The sequence below is a fragment of the Xiphophorus maculatus genome, chromosome 3 (assembly GCF_002775205.1).
Source record: "Xiphophorus maculatus strain JP 163 A chromosome 3, X_maculatus-5.0-male, whole genome shotgun sequence".
NCBI lineage: Eukaryota > Metazoa > Chordata > Actinopteri > Cyprinodontiformes > Poeciliidae > Xiphophorus > Xiphophorus maculatus.
In genome coordinates, this window is record NC_036445.1 from 24,910,898 (window position 1) to 24,926,964 (window position 16,067).

Below are 16,067 nucleotides of genomic sequence, written 5' to 3' on the forward strand. Positions count from 1 at the left end.
CCAAAGGGTTAATTGTTTTGGTTTTTTTAAAAACCATCTGTTCTCATGCAAACAGCAAAAGGTTAGGTTCCCCCCCCCAAATCTCCTCTTTATGGGGAAAACAAGCAAAAAAAAAAACTTAAACGCTTATATCCAATTCTAAAAGTTCCCAGTTTTATTGAGTCCCATTTATATTTGAACGTCTGTGAGAAACTTGAATGAGTGACATTGGTAGAATCCCAACGTCTGCTACTTAAAGTAGCTCACAGGCCACCCAGGCTTGAATAAGCCTACAACTTTAACATGGCGTGCTTTTGTTGCAACATCCAGTGTCTTTAACTCACCATTTCCGATGGAAAGAGTCTCTGGAACTTATGCGGTAGGTTTAAGTTGCAGAACCACAACGTCCACCTGAGTATTTTGAACAAACTGTTTGCCAAACATCGTCTTGGCAAACATCCATGTTCCATCAACGGCGTCAGAAGTGAAATGAGAAGAAGCTAACCGGTGCCAGATGGAGCCATGAGTATGTTTCTTTTATTCCTCGAAAATCTAACATAAACAAAGCAGGTCACATGCGTGTGTGAATATAAAATTGTTTTTTTTTGTTGTTGTTGTTTTTTATGTGAGAATGCACTTATGTGAGTGGCATGAAAATACAATTTATGTTTGTTTGTCTGGATGTTGATGTCATGTTTTTTTGTTTTCAGATCATCAGCGTACCCTTTGGGTTCAGTCATCCTGATGCTCTTTGGCAAAGCTAAACCAACTATATAAATATATATATATATATATATATATACACTGCTCAAAAAAATAAAGGGAACACTTAAACAGGTGTTTAACACTTAAAGTGTTCCCTTTATTTTTTTGAGCAGGATATATATATACAGTATATATATAGTATATACTGTATATACTGTATATATATATCTTCTTCTGTTCGTGAGCTGACCCATCACTGTCACTATCTCTATGTGTGTTCAGACTATAATAGATATTTTTAAATTTGCTTTAGATGTCATTTGTGCTATTGATGAATTACAATATGATGTCATAAACCAAAGATAAGAATGGAGCGATTTAGCTCTGGGCGCAAATAAAGTCGAAATTTATTTGTGCCCACAGATAATAAATTTAGCTGCGGGCTCGAGCGAAACTCAGCCCCCATACATGTGGAAAGCTGAGTCATGAGACGTTTTTTTATGGAAATGCTATAGTATCAAAATAGTAATGTTTGAACACATTCGGATTGTTTGAAGAGATGTATGACATCCTGTAGATATATAAGTTAGCGACCAAACTAAGATTGCCTTCATGTAGTGATCCTAAATTGAAAAAAATGGCTCATTTTACCCCACTCAACCATAGATGTGTGTGGCACCACCCTGTGGGTGGCAGTATTGTCTTCCCAGCCGAAGTGAACTGCCCACATCGCCACAAAAATCTGGACCACACATGGAAATACGTAGAAAACTTGTGGGTGGGTAGAGATTAATAAATTTAGGCAGACTGTAAGGTATGGATTAGGCCGAGGTTGGTTTACATCAGCGCTAGATACCAATGATGTCAGGATACCGAAACTTTACAGGAAACTTTCTCCTTGTTTTTTGACACGGGCAGTATTTTGTTCCAGCTGGAGTTTCCTCATCAATGCGTTAGCTTAGATAACGTTCTGATGACCTTTCACCTCTTTGCTTCTAAAGACGACTGACCTGACACAGAGATGTGTGAAGCTCCTTCGGAGGATGTTTCCATCTGATGATTTGTCCTGATTCACTCAGCTACCTAAAACATCTTTCTTCTCAGCTTTAATTGGATTTTTGGACAATTTCACTTATAATCATAACATATTTCAACTTAGTTATAGTTAATTGTATGGGGACAAAAACTTACCAAAAAGTTGTTCTCCAACATCATAACTTAAACCGATCATTTTATAATTGAACATGATTTGTAATATTCCAGAAGCTGTTTTGACTAAACCCCTATGATCTCCATAGAGAAGTTTATCATCTCCACTTACCTTATGTACCGTGGTTATTAACTAAAACATTAGGCTAAATATGGCAAATTCAGCCACATTTCATGTTGTTGCGTTGAAATAAATTTTTGCAGCATATTTGTATTAGTTTCTCTCTGCCTTATTCACATACAGTGCATGCTGCCTGTGCTCTAATTTAATAAAAGCAAAGTGAATTTGATCTTCCCCAGTGGAAGATGATTAAAGAACCTCTAAGTCTTTAAAGGGAGGGTCTGCTGAGTGACCTGGTGACCTCTCCGCATTCTTGATATGTCAACAAAGATGATAACAGCTTACGAACTTCATGGTCCATTCTCAGTAAAGTACACCATAAAGTAAAAGATATTTTTAACTGAGCTAAAACCAGATTGTTTAGATCTGTTTCAACAAATGCAGATAATCTTGGAACTTAGCACACAGAGAAAAGCAGAGACGTGTTTCCCAGAGCCTGACGATGGTAGTAAATATGGATATGTTTATTGGAAAAAGGAAGATTTTGTGTTCTTCATCACTCGAGCCCCACTGGGATAAACAGTGAAATAATTTTTACGCAGCAAACCCTTTAGAGTGCTGGGAAGGGCAGCATGGAGCGTGCAAATCTTGACAGCAGTTAGTACGATAGGCAGAGGGAAATAATCTGCTTTGCTTTAAACGTGTCAGGGACATCAACGGAGTCCACAAAAAGCCCATCGACTCTCTGGATGGGACCGTGATCCAGGACCAAAGTCGGGCCAAGGGGGGAACCAAATCACACACGTTCACTAAATTCACTGGAGTTTTGTCATTCTTTTTGTCACTTGTTTGATATGACAGATATGCAAAAATCCATTTGGTCGCGTCTCTCCACTTGACGTGTTGGACGATTGGGCCGGTTTTACTGACAGATTGGTGAGATGTGGTTAAAAGATCCATGGCAAGTCACGTTTTACTTCAGTAATTTCCCCCCTCTAGTTTTTATTGCCTACAAGAATAAATGTTTTCAAAGTTGGTTCAGTTTCCAACATAGAATGGGATCAGTAAGTTCCTTTGAATAGCATGGCAAAGTGTGAAACATTTTTTTTATTTATTTCTGACGTTACAAAGAAGTGATAATTTTTTTTTTCTGACACAATGGCAAATAGCCAAACTAATAACTAATTAACACCATTATTATTATTGATGGTGCCACCCACATACGTCACAGTTGGGATAATGACACAGACTTACCAGATTTAGCCAACATCTTCACAAGTTCTTAGGCTGATGTTCTGGGCTGAACTAAACCAACCAGAATGTGCAAGTTTTCAAATTATTGCTCATCTGCTGGCATTTTTCGTTTGCAAAAAACCCCCCAAAAAAACAAACGTAGTGACGCTGAATAAACACCAGGTGGCACCGGACAGCACGTGAATAATGGCCAAAATAGCTTTCCACACTTTAAAGGTACACCCTGTAGTTATTATTCAAATCCAGGAATTCCTTTAATGTGTCATTTTAATATGAATGTTTGAAAAAGAAACATGTTTTTTTATAGTCATGATTAGCCCTGTTTTTTTATGTTGCCCCAGACACAAATAAACAAAAATACCTTGCCCTCAGAAACAAATTACTTCTTTCTTTAAAAAAAAAAAAAAAAAAAAAAAAAAAAAGACAATTGCTATGAGACCAGAAGAAGCTACTTCACTACTTCACTTAAAGCAAAGAAATAAATAAATAAAACAAAACAAAACAGCGAAGGACAGACTGAAGTTGTGCAGGACATCCAGCAAGTAGATTACAAAAGACAGCTGTCAAAGTATGTTTTGGTATTTTAGGGGAATCTCTGGACTGCGGAAAAAAAGAGGGAATGTTACCATAACTTGTAATTTTTGTGAACCGTCTCCTCTCATCTCCTCTGGATGAGAGAAGAAACTCCAAACTGCAATAGTCAAAACTCTAAATGTCCTGCAAACTGGACTGAAGTGTTAAAATTATACATGTAGATAAAAAAAGAGCAGTGAAAGCTGTAAATGTTGCTACTTTCTTAAATATGATGATTTGCTGACAAAGACGTATGTTAATTATTAATCAGGATAGCATAAAAAAAACACAGACGCAATTGTCGTAGGAGAGAAAATTCTACGACAACAGAGGAAAACCACCCGCTGATCCTGTCATGACCTCAGCGTGAAGTCCAGTTGTTGAACGAGCTTCCGATACTTGCTGCGCGTCCACACATTGACATTTACTGATCGCTGAGAGACGCAAGTTCAAAACCTGCTGAACTTCTGTTTGAGGAGCCTTAGCTCCCAAACTGCACTTGCTCTTTCCTGGTTGTTCGATTGGCTGTTTGACCGTTTCCATTTTACACCGTCTGGCCAGTTTCTCCGTTCCGATTATAGTACTCATCATCATCATCATCATCATTGGGACACGAGTCTGCAAAATATGTCTTGAGAAAGGTCTTTGGTCATTGTTCTCATGGATGTTTAACAAATAACAGCAGCTCTTTCTTTATTGACCCACACTCCGCAGATTTTACTAGAGCACATGAGCCCGCGAAGATACCATCTTCTTGGACCCCGAGTTCTCATGCAAGCATCTGCAACTCTTTGACGTCCTCGGCAGGTTTATTTTATTAAAATCTGGCAACTTTTTTATGCCACAAAATCCAATTTGGCAACTGTTCTGCACCACTTTTTAGCCAATTCTGCAGGCCGCTCTGAACGCAAGTCACAAGGATCGGCCAGGACATGAACGCAGTCACTTCAGAAGGAAGACGACAAATATAGCTATCAACGCTGGGAGTGGAAGTCATATATGTCCATGTAGTTATTTTGGCATTCCTCCGGCTGCTGACATTCCCAGGAAGGTTGTCCACTTGGGCAGAAATGGAGCAACAAGTAGCCATTCTCACTGGCTTTTTTTTTTCTTTTTTTTCTTCCAGATAATACATCTTAACCCAATTTTCTCCCAGCATAGCAGCTGGATCTTATTTGGGAAAATGTGATTATTACATATTTGCCACAGCTGTGGCCTGTAGTCTCCTGCAGAATGACAATTCACACAAGCCAATTTTAACTGGGAAGAACAGCTTGCCCACCTGAGTCACAAACACTAACTGTTGCTAAGTTACTGGCCTAACCCAAACAGCCTCATCTACTGCAACCCTCAGCCACAACCGGCCGTCAAGATATTTAGACTTTTGGTGCCTCGGTGCAAAGTGAACACTGCCTTGTTTTCGCTCTTTTGTCTTAACAACGTAGACTCAGGAGTGATGCCAGTATGTTCAGAGGCGACGGGAGATCCTGAAAGATTCACTCGTAATCAAGACAGCTTATTCTGACAGGCTTTAAGCTAAAGTGACGTGGAAAATGCTGTTTATCGTTCATTCAATTTGTTAAAGTAAAACTATCCAAACCAACCCTATCTGAATAGTTAATTGCCCCGTCAACCTAAAAATGACTTGTTAGTTTGTAACACGATGTCCATTTTCCAAAAACGTCTACTTTTGTGTCATCAGTTCACTAAAGATGGGAAATTCGACTGTTCAGAGGACGAACCGGCTCTCGTGACACGGCTCCCAAAGAAGAACTACAGTAGCTCTTTCAGCTCCCAAGCGGCTCCCAATTTATTACCATCTGCAGCTTCATATTTTAGCTTAACTTGGCACAATATGAATGCTTTGTATGACAAATCTCTTTGCATTCAGTGTTCCTTAACTGAGAAGCCTTATACTTGCCTTAACGTATGAGTTTGTTCTGTCACAAGCTTCTTGGTTTCGTATAATTTTTGCATCAGACTTTTAATTTTCATTAACACAAAAACAAATGAGCAAAACACTACATACAAATGTACCAAACTATTGACTGTCCCCCTTCTCTGTTTATAGCGGCATGATTCCATATCCTCACGTGTGATTGGCTACAAGGCTGCAGCGCTTATCAAAACAAAGTTCTGCCATTAGAGAGTGAGCAGCAAAAATGAAACAAAGTGGGGATCGTTCTCTCTCCCCTTAATTTGAGTTCTGCCCTCAGCATTTCATGTGGTGTGCTTGCTGCCCTGCTCCATTTGTAGCCCTTACTTTATGATTAAAAATGGCTCTCAGTGAGTAGCCAGGTCCTGTCATTCACATCAAATAGCCAAAACATTTGCAACTTAACTTAAATGTTGTTCTGGGTTCTTCTCTGAATAAATAAAATCCTCATTTAAAAACGTGGCACTGTCTCGCTGCGAGGCGTCAGGACGTTTGGCATGTTTTTGGCATTGATCCAGCTGTAGAAAAGTAAACTTTAAGAAAGAAATGCATCAAATCAACAAAGGTCCACACAAAACAACAGAATTACAGTAAGGAAACACTAAAACAGTACAAAGTCTAAACAGCGAATCCGGGAACATGTACGAAAGGCCATGACATTGAAACGATAGCCCAGGACAAAGAAAAGCAGTAATATTTTCTTTTTCTGGGGGAGTCCCAAAACCAAAGAAGGATAAAAAAAATATTCTCAGGGAGGTTATAAGGAGATGTCTGGGGTCAGACTACAGAGGAATCTCCTCAGACTCTGGGCTCCCATGTTCTCTTCATCAGACATGTCTACTTTGGTCTGCTACTGCCCACAGGAGACTTGAGTAAATTCGACTGTACTTCCTTATATGACCGCATTTACCAATGTACTTACTATTACAGAGTTGTCAAAAAAAATAAGATTTCAGAAAGGGGGGCAGGTTTTAGAGTAGCACTAGCAGTTCATTTTAATTATCTAGTTAAATTTTAAAAAAGTGAAATCTCTTACTTCACATATCTTACAGACAGCCAGAAGTTCAGGCAAGTGAGCTGGCTAATGATTTAGTGCTACCAAGGGAACCTGGGAACCAGGGATGTGCTCCAGATGTTGAACAAAACGGGGGACTTCCTCGTTCCTAAAGGACTGCAGTGTGCACTCGAGTGTGTTCAGATCATTGTGTGTATATTTGTTTTGGTATACGTGTGTGTGTCTAGGAATGTCTATCAGAGTTTTGACTTAAAAGTACGCTGCTGTACAAATGATCTCTGACAGGAAGGAAACTTTTTCAAGTGCACACAGGCACGTTCATATCAAAAAGAAAGCCTCTGTCATTTCCAATACCCCCATCAAAATAAAATGACTTTACATTTTGTTTGACCATTAAATCCTTCTGATCCTCCCAAGTTCCTGCTTGAATTTTAGTCCCATTCCAAAAGAAAAAACTTCATGACACCTATCAAAACATTCGATACAGTAGTATGCACAATTTCATCAACAGATAAGCTTTGATAAAGAATCTATTCAACTTCAACTGAGAGATTGCAGCAACGACTTAATGCTGCGCTACCCAGGGGCTTCACTCACCTCTGCATGTTGAGTGCTTGAGACTGAAAGTAAAACTGGCAGGAGGACTCTATCACAGGATCACAGAAGTATAGTTCTCATTCGCTTCTTTCAATGTCAAAAGAAAATGAGAGGCAAAAGTCAGCAAAAGTAATGAGATTGTCTTGATGTGTCACATCACTGTGAGTTGCACAGATCTCAACACACATGCAGAAGGAACAATGGACCCATTTAATTTACCACGTAAGGATTCTGGTTCTGTGGGTGGAGTAGTCGTCTTGTGATCGGAAGGTTGTAGGTTCGATTCCAGCTTTCTCCTGCCACATGTCAATGTGTCCGTGGGCAAGGCACTTAACCCCAAATTGCTTAGCATCGGTGTATAAATGAAAGGGTGAATGTGACTCTAGCCCTTTCATGCGTAGCCGTCACTACAGTGGACAGGCTTGGCTCTTGTGTTTCTTATGTCATAAATACACACAGACCTGTAAAGTGGACACTAGTGCATCAGGTAATACACTGCCAACGACTGCCCATCCAGAGCAAGTGCAAGAACTTTTTTGTTACATCCATTTGGGTTTAACATAGAAAGTAAACCTGAACTAACAGTGCTGTGTTTCTATTTAGTTTTTCTGCTCATTCATAAAATTCAAAGGTAAGGCAGGTGGATCCTGACAGAGCTTTCTTATGTTGTTTCTTTCCACTGTCACCACATGTTGTCGTGTACGAAGGATTTCTGTAAAGTTGCTGACTCAATGCAATCGATTGGGTGATTTTAGCTCTAAAAGGTTTTACTAATTCGACTCTGTCTTTATGAATGGATTGGTCTGATTCTATGTGTCGGGGGGGGGGGAAACAAATTAGTTTGTAGAGTCCGTTGACATGACAGTTGTGAGTTGGCTCTGAATAAATAAAGTCAACTGAACTGTCTGTTGAATGACAGAGGAAAAGTCCACTTTATGCTCTTTCTTGGTCCATTTCACGAATGTTGATGGCGTTGCATCATCGCTACACATGCTGTCAGTGAGTGTGTTCCTGATCTCTATGGCTCCTCTGAGAACATTCTCGTTTCACCTAATCTGCCACTCTGGACAGTCTGGAAGGACAATTTACCTTCCTTTTCTACACTGCAAGAAATATCAAGGCGTGAAGATCAAAATGTTTCCTAGATTATTCATTAAAACTGAATGAGTAGGGTCATTTTTACGTCTACATATCCGACCTCCTCTGGAGTCGGGGGACTCTGTGTCATCCAGTCTGTAGTCGGCTCCTAATATCTCTGCTTTCTTTCTCCGGCAGATGTTTTGTAATGTCTGTAATTTTCTTGTCAAAAGTAAAAGTCAGTGTTGATCTTAAATATGTGCATTTGCACAACAACTCAGATCAGAACGGGTTTCTTTATAGGATCCAGTGGAAGGATCTTGGACACTACTGATGGGGTTTTCCTTTCAGGACAATCTGTTCTCAATAAAATCCTAAAACCCAGAAACAGATTTGATCCCGTTCCCTTCAAGAAGTTTCGTTTTGATATGTTCTCTCTGCATAAAGCAGGACCGGTGAGATGTTAAAAGATTTTCGGGCATTTTTCCACATGATCTGCATTCAGGTTCTTGCAGGGTTATTTCAGAAAGACTCTCTTCTAAAGACAAAAAAAAAAAAAAACATCCTTTCAACTCCTGAATCACTTAAACACAGTTGAGCAATAAAGGCTTCAACATCCAAGAGCACAGCATTGAGGTTCTGGGAATAAAACAAAAGGCATGCCGGAGAGATTTCCTTTTTATAGCTTTACCCAATTCCCTTTTGAATCATGTCATCCTTTTAAATTAAGCTACTTCTCCTAACCAAATAGCAGATTTGTTTTTTGGTGCCGCTCTAAAAACTGCATTGGAAGCAAGAGTCGTATCAAAGGATTAAGAGGGAAAATTTAAGGAATAGATGAATCAGATTTTACACAAAAAAGTTACGTCTGACCTTTTTATCACCTCACTGATGCTTATCTAAATATAGCTGTTCACATTATGACTTGACACTGACAAAGCACTCCATTTAATTATGTTCCACTTGTGCCAGATTAGGAATATGATACATACAGTTTGAGCGGAATATAATTATTTTTTAAGAAAATCAAACAATTGGTATATTACACCAATGAGGAGGCCAGCTGACTGGATTAGCATGCTAGTTAGCTGTGACATGGTCTCACCAACCATACGCATCTTCTGTAGGCACACTACCAAAACAAAAGAAACTTTCATTTCACTCTATGTTTTTTTCTTTTCTCAATTGTTAGCTATTGTTATTCGTAATGATCCTAAGTTGCATAGCTTCCCCAAAACTTGGTGACATTCACTGCAAAAGCTCTCACCGCCGTCTGAACATTGCACTTAACCACCACCTCTACTTCATTCTACCCACCAACTGGTTTAAGTCACATCAGCTTATCTATAATTGAGGCCATGTATTTTCTTTTTTTTTTTTTTTTTATACGCAGCCTTATTAACAAATTAACTTCTCCTGGTGCCGGCAAAACATTTGAATAATTACTTACAGATGCTGCCTGTTAACGGGCAGTCGGGCTGTTTTCGAGTCAATGGAGGCAAATCTTTTTAAACCCGTAACCATGAGTTTTTACGGTGGACAACTGTTGAAAGACTTAAGAGAAAAATCTTGAAAAGATAAGAAAAAGGCTTCTGAATTTTGTCTCACTATTTTCCTTCCAAAGAGATGTAGCAACGTGATATCAACTTTTTTCAAAAGCGTAGCTTCATCATTTAACTCTTTTAGACCCCTGAAACGGCAGAAGATGTTATCGTCTCTTCTTTACTTTTCAGTGCAAAAGGTTTTAGTGAAGCTCTGAGGGAATAAAGTCAAACTTTGGGGCAGTGACACATCTTTCTAAGGTGTGAGACTGCTGGATAGATTATGCATAAAGCTCTGCTTTTAGTTTCTGTTTTTTCTCTTTCTGCAGCCATAGAAGCAGACTCATTTGCTCCCACTACCTCACGTTACAGCAGCAAAAATGATTAGTTACCATAGCTACGCAGACGATACGCAGCTCTTCGTGACAACGTCACCAGGTAACTTTGAGCCCATTCATGCACTGAATAGAAGCATGGATGGGTTTTTTCTTTCTATCTAGATGTCCATTGCATTTGAAAGGAGTCCAAAACAGTTTCTAAAAAGGTTTATATGCAGCTCTGGAAAAAATGAAGAGCCCACTGCACTGAACCCCATTGAAAACCTCCTGGTTATTCCACCAAATATTGATTTCTGAACACTTCCTGGGTTAAAACATTAGTATTGTTGTTTCTAAATGATTATGAACTTGTTTTCTTTGCATAATTTGAGGTCTGAAAGCACTGCATTGTTTTTCGTCATTTTTGACCATTTCTCATTTTCTGCAAGTAAATCCAAAATTTTTGTTTGGAATTTCTGAGACATGTTGTCAGCAGCTAGTTCATAGAATAAAAGAACAATGTAAATTTCACTCAAACATATACTTAAAAAACATACAAGTATATACGTTCTCTAAAATTAGTGAAACTGATCGTTGTCAGTGGTCTCTTGATTTTTTTTTTCCAGGGCTGTATATAGTAAGCCATAATACTCCGCTTGAAAGTAAATCTATTGGTTTTCTCATTAGCACTTAAGACAACAACTGTGAATGCTACACTGCCAAATGAAGGGCACATTTAAAGAAAAACAAAGTCTCGAACATTGATTGTTTAAACTCAAAGTACTCGCCTTCATATCCTAAAACGGTCTTAGTAGCACAGACGTATTTGTCAAGACCAAATCAAAAGCATTTCAATGTACTCTAACTTATGAGTAATTTGTTTACTCAGTAATTGAAGCGGACATGTGAGCAAATCCAACATGGACCATGCTGAAATACAAACTAAATCTAAGTCCATCACGGCAATATAATGTTTTGCTGTGCAAAGTATTTCAGCTTAGGTTCTAGCTTTTTTTTCTACTTGTCTGTAAGTAAATTGTGGTTTAAGACTTTGACCAAATGGACAGTAAATCCAATCCAACATGATATGGGGAGGGCACCAAAATTGAACAAAAAAAAAAAAAACATCATTTACCTTTTAGTTTTGTGCTGAACAAGTTTTCTTCTGCTTTATTGCATGTGCTTTCAAATGCAGAGCACAGGATCCTCAGCTTGGTGCTGTATATAGAAACAGCAGGTTATGTGTTATGGAATTACACAGCACTTCATCCATTCCCAGATTTTAATTTTCTCATTTTAATAGAATAGGGGCGAAAGAAGGAGGGCTAGATTTATGCAGGAACCAGCGTTGGTGCATGTCTATCCCAATAAAGCTTTACTAGACTCTACTGAAGCAGTGTTCTTTTATCCAGACTTGGTCAAATGTGCATCGTTTTTCCTCATACATGTAAGATCATACATGTAAGTGCATCAGGGTGTGCAGGTCTTTGAATCAGCAATGCAATGTTAACACCTGTATGCAATGTAATTCATTCTCACCTGAGTGAGGTTCACTGAGTTTTTGGATCACATTCAACAACATGAAGCTCTCCGAAGATGAGCTGTTAAGGATTGAGAGGACTTCTAAACACTCAGGAACTCTAAGGGCCCATTTACTGGAAATTACAAGAGTGTGTGTATGTGTGTGAATGTTTGGGTGGAGAGCTTCTAAATGATTTCTTGGGTTCGGCCCTAAGATCGGCAGACGTCATAACACCATAAACACCCTCGCGCACACCCCCCACACACGTGCACACACTCATCAGCTCCATGACTTAAAAGAAAAATATAAAATATTGAGACATTTAAAGCTGCAGGCAGAGAGTTTTTCTTTTTATTTTATTGTATTTTTTTTAAGAAGGGAGCTCTGATATGCTCAAGGTTTTTGAAATCCTGCCAGATTGTTTAGCATGTTGCGAAATCATCTGGACTGGTTTAAATGCAGGCCCGGATTTTGTTATAGTTTGCTGTAATTAATACAAGCATTTTTGTAAATCTGCACAGAAAAAAACAAAAACAAAACAACACTCTGGGACGTCCTGGGTACACAGAGGGTTTAATTCAGTTGACAATCAGCTCAAGCATCCAAGCTTCAAATCTGCAAAAAAAAAACAAAAAAAAAACTTTTGTTTCCTCCGTTCAGTTTAATGCAAAACGATTATAGAGTCCTATTTTTCTCTCTGCTGAAACACTAGTTTTTTTTAATGCAAAGAAATTCTACATGATAAATCATTTAGAAAACATTTTCCACTTTTTAATATATATCCTGTCTATTATTCAACTGAAAAATATACTTTGTAGGAACAAAAAGGGTGGGGGGAAGGGGAGTAGAAAAGTTTGCAGAAAAAAAGCAAAACAAAACACTTTATTATAAAAGTTTGGACATTTTCAAACGAAGACAAAAATCAAACACTTTCTGATTTAATTTCAAGTCAGTCTTATAAGAGGGACACCTAGTATCCATGATAGCGACTCAGATGAACCAGGCGTAAAGTTTAGTTGTTCACGTAAAGAGGATTCTGCACAAGAGATGGCCTCACATTCAGATACATTTGAAGATCTTCTGCAAGGTATAGTGGGAAAATATTGATAAATCCTATCATAGGAGATGACATACTGGGACTGAATCAAAGTATTAGTGACTTTTAGTTGTACTCAACCTTATAAATGCCATGTTATATGTGAAAGAAAAAGTATTTAAATGATTAATCAGGGTAAGAGGGGTTTTTTTTTTACATCATAAAAACTTGTCTTTTAACAGTGCGCCGGCCCGCTGTAATAAAAAACACGAACGACTTTTACTTTGATCTGCACAATAACAATAAAATGGCGGGTCAAAGAGGCATTTTAAAACTGCCACTCCCCACACTTATTCCAGTCTTACACTACAATGACAGAATCAGCCCACCGCCATGCAGAGGGAACCGTTGGAAGTGGTCAATGTCATTTCACATCTTTGGTGGACCCCCTATTAGATATTGTTAGTCTGGTTGAATAATGAGATGAAAGGGATGAAATTATAAACCTCAATCTGATAAATATTCTTTTTAACTGGACCAACTTTACACACACACACACGCCCACCCCCGCCCACACACAAAAATCCAACTAATGAGTCAATGAATAATGGTTGTGTGTATCCAGCAACTGGTACCTAAACATGGACACACACTCTAGTGGTAAAAGGAAGTTGTACACACAAACAAACTTGCATTTCTTACATACAGGCAGATGCTTCAGTCAACTAAAACACACAAAACTTAATATTAGATAAGTTTCTGTTTCCAGTGAATGCCACCTAAGAGAGGAGAGTACAAGTACTGTCTAGTTAGTTTCTGGTACAGCCCTCTTTATTGACGTTGGAGATGTATTCAGTTTTAATTTGTGGTGCGTTATCTTCCTGAGCACACCCACCAGAAGATGAGTTTGTGTAATTCAGACACTCCCAGTTATCAGTTTATTTAGATGGCTTCATATCAGATGGACCTTGTCAAAGTCGTGGCCTTGCGCGCGCGTCTTTTTACGACGATACACATTGAGTTTCAAGACACAGAGCTCGTTTTAGTAACAGGCCGTTACCGTGGCAACGGGACCAAAAAATGACTTGGAAATTTATATTAGAACTGAATCCGACGTGGCTCCCGTCAACGAAAATGGGAGGGTGGCAGGGGTCGCAGGAGGTGCAGCTGGCGCGAAGTGCGAAAACTGGGTCACCAATCCGCAGGATGCAGACAATAGTTTAGGTAAGACCAGGGAACTGATAAACAGTACCGTGAGGGATGTTCAGGAGAACGAGCCTCCGTCGGATTTCTCAGGTCTCTCTGGGTGGGCCTGGGGAAGCACTGAAATTTAAATCACGGCTGTTTGACGGGTGTTGTACACAGTCACTCTCAAAAGAATCAGTGCAGAGGATGTTTACATGGCCGGCAGCAGTCATAATGTGTTGAGTTATGCTCCCTGTTTTATGGATTTTGTTAATGTCAACATCTGCCGCAAAAGGCCCTCATCTCCCTTTCTTTCAAACACGTCGTGTACTGTCTGCAAAAAAAAAAAGAAAAAGAAAAAAGAATCGCAATAATCACATCCATATTCAGGATAACAGTTTCAATCTTTCGCCATGGATGAATCTAGAGATCAGCAAACGTCAGGGTATTACAGTGCCATCGCCTTCTGTTGGCACCCCCAGCCAGGATGTGCCCCAAAGTACAAAATAACCTCATTTTTTTTATTGCAGTTGCAAAATCTCACAGTGAAACAGTTACTATCCTCCAGTGTGTTATCAAATCTAAACTTGGGTTCTCATTCTGCCTTCAGTTTTTGTTATTACTGTAGATATGAGCAGTATTAGCCGAGCAGCTATTTTCCTGTTGGTGTTTCCTTTTTTATGAAGATTAATATGCATTTACCTTACTGGAGCAGTAGATGGTTTTTATATTTTGAACTTTGAAGAGTAATTAGGAGTAATATGTTCCCCACGTGACATCACTTTTGCACCAAAGGAAACAGGAAGTAAAGTGTTGGTAGTTAAGCGCCTCCCTTTTAAAAACTGCTCCATTACTTTAATATTGTAGGAATACATGTATAGTTTTTTTTCCTCTAACCACAATCATGTACGTCTTTGTGTTGGGATCTCACTATTATTTTCTTTTTTTGTTTTTTACAAATTCCATTAAAAATAAACAAACTCTGCTCACGTAAGTTACAAATTTTGTGACGTCTAAATGAAGTCTGGATTCTGTTTAGCGCTGTCGTATTTAAACGGATTGAGTGGAAGTGACTGCCACATGTCCTAGACCATGTATGCCTAAAAGCTATGTATTTGTATGTATGATGTGACAAAACATAAATAAGGGGCTTACTAAGTCCCAAGACACTGGATTTGTATTGGTACAAGCTTTGCTTTTCTGAATCATCAGAAAAAGGAAAGCGACAAATTGAATCCACTGTGCTCCACCCTGCGTTGTTTACATGCTACTTTTAAACAGACATGTTTTGGAGACAGTTGCTTCTGCTTTTTACTTTCACATACACACCCTCACACACCTCCCACCCCCCCCCCCCCCACACACACATGATATCCCCAGGTGATAGCCCCAGCTTGGCCTGATGCACTATGAGGTAATGATTCCAGCAAGGACGGACAGCTCTGAGAGGGAGCGACGGGGGCGTACGAGGGGTGAGATGGACCTTTTAGTATCTTGCAGCTGTGGATCTTGCACGTGTTGTTGTACATGTTGCCAGAGCACCAAGCAGTTTCCCCTATGAATGTGTCATCAGATTGTTTCAACCCAGACACGCCCCGTAAACACAGAACAGAAAGTCGGATTTTAATTAATCATCAAAAACTCTGGATATGCGTTTTTGCTCCATAGCTGCTTCAGGAGTTTTGTTTCTCCCCAAATGTTTCTTAGCCAGGTGAAGCCACTAAATAGAGAGAGAAAGGGTACTTCAAAAAAGTCCTCTCTTTTCTTTCAGTTCAATTTTACTCTAATCCGCTGCACTTATTCCATTTAAGATCCTTTGATAGCAAGATGGCTTCATTCAGGCCCAGCAGAAACCCGAGCCGTGTTTCAGCCAGTGTTTTTGGCTCGGATCAGCCGGAGAAAATGTCAGAAGTTGGTTGGCAGGGATTTAGACGCTACTCTGACGGAATGTCACCGACATGCCATCCATTTGTGGCTGTGTTTACTACAGTTGGGAGAAATCTGCAAAATGAGCTAAAAAGGGGACCCATGCATTAAAAAAACTTCAATAAATCAGTTAG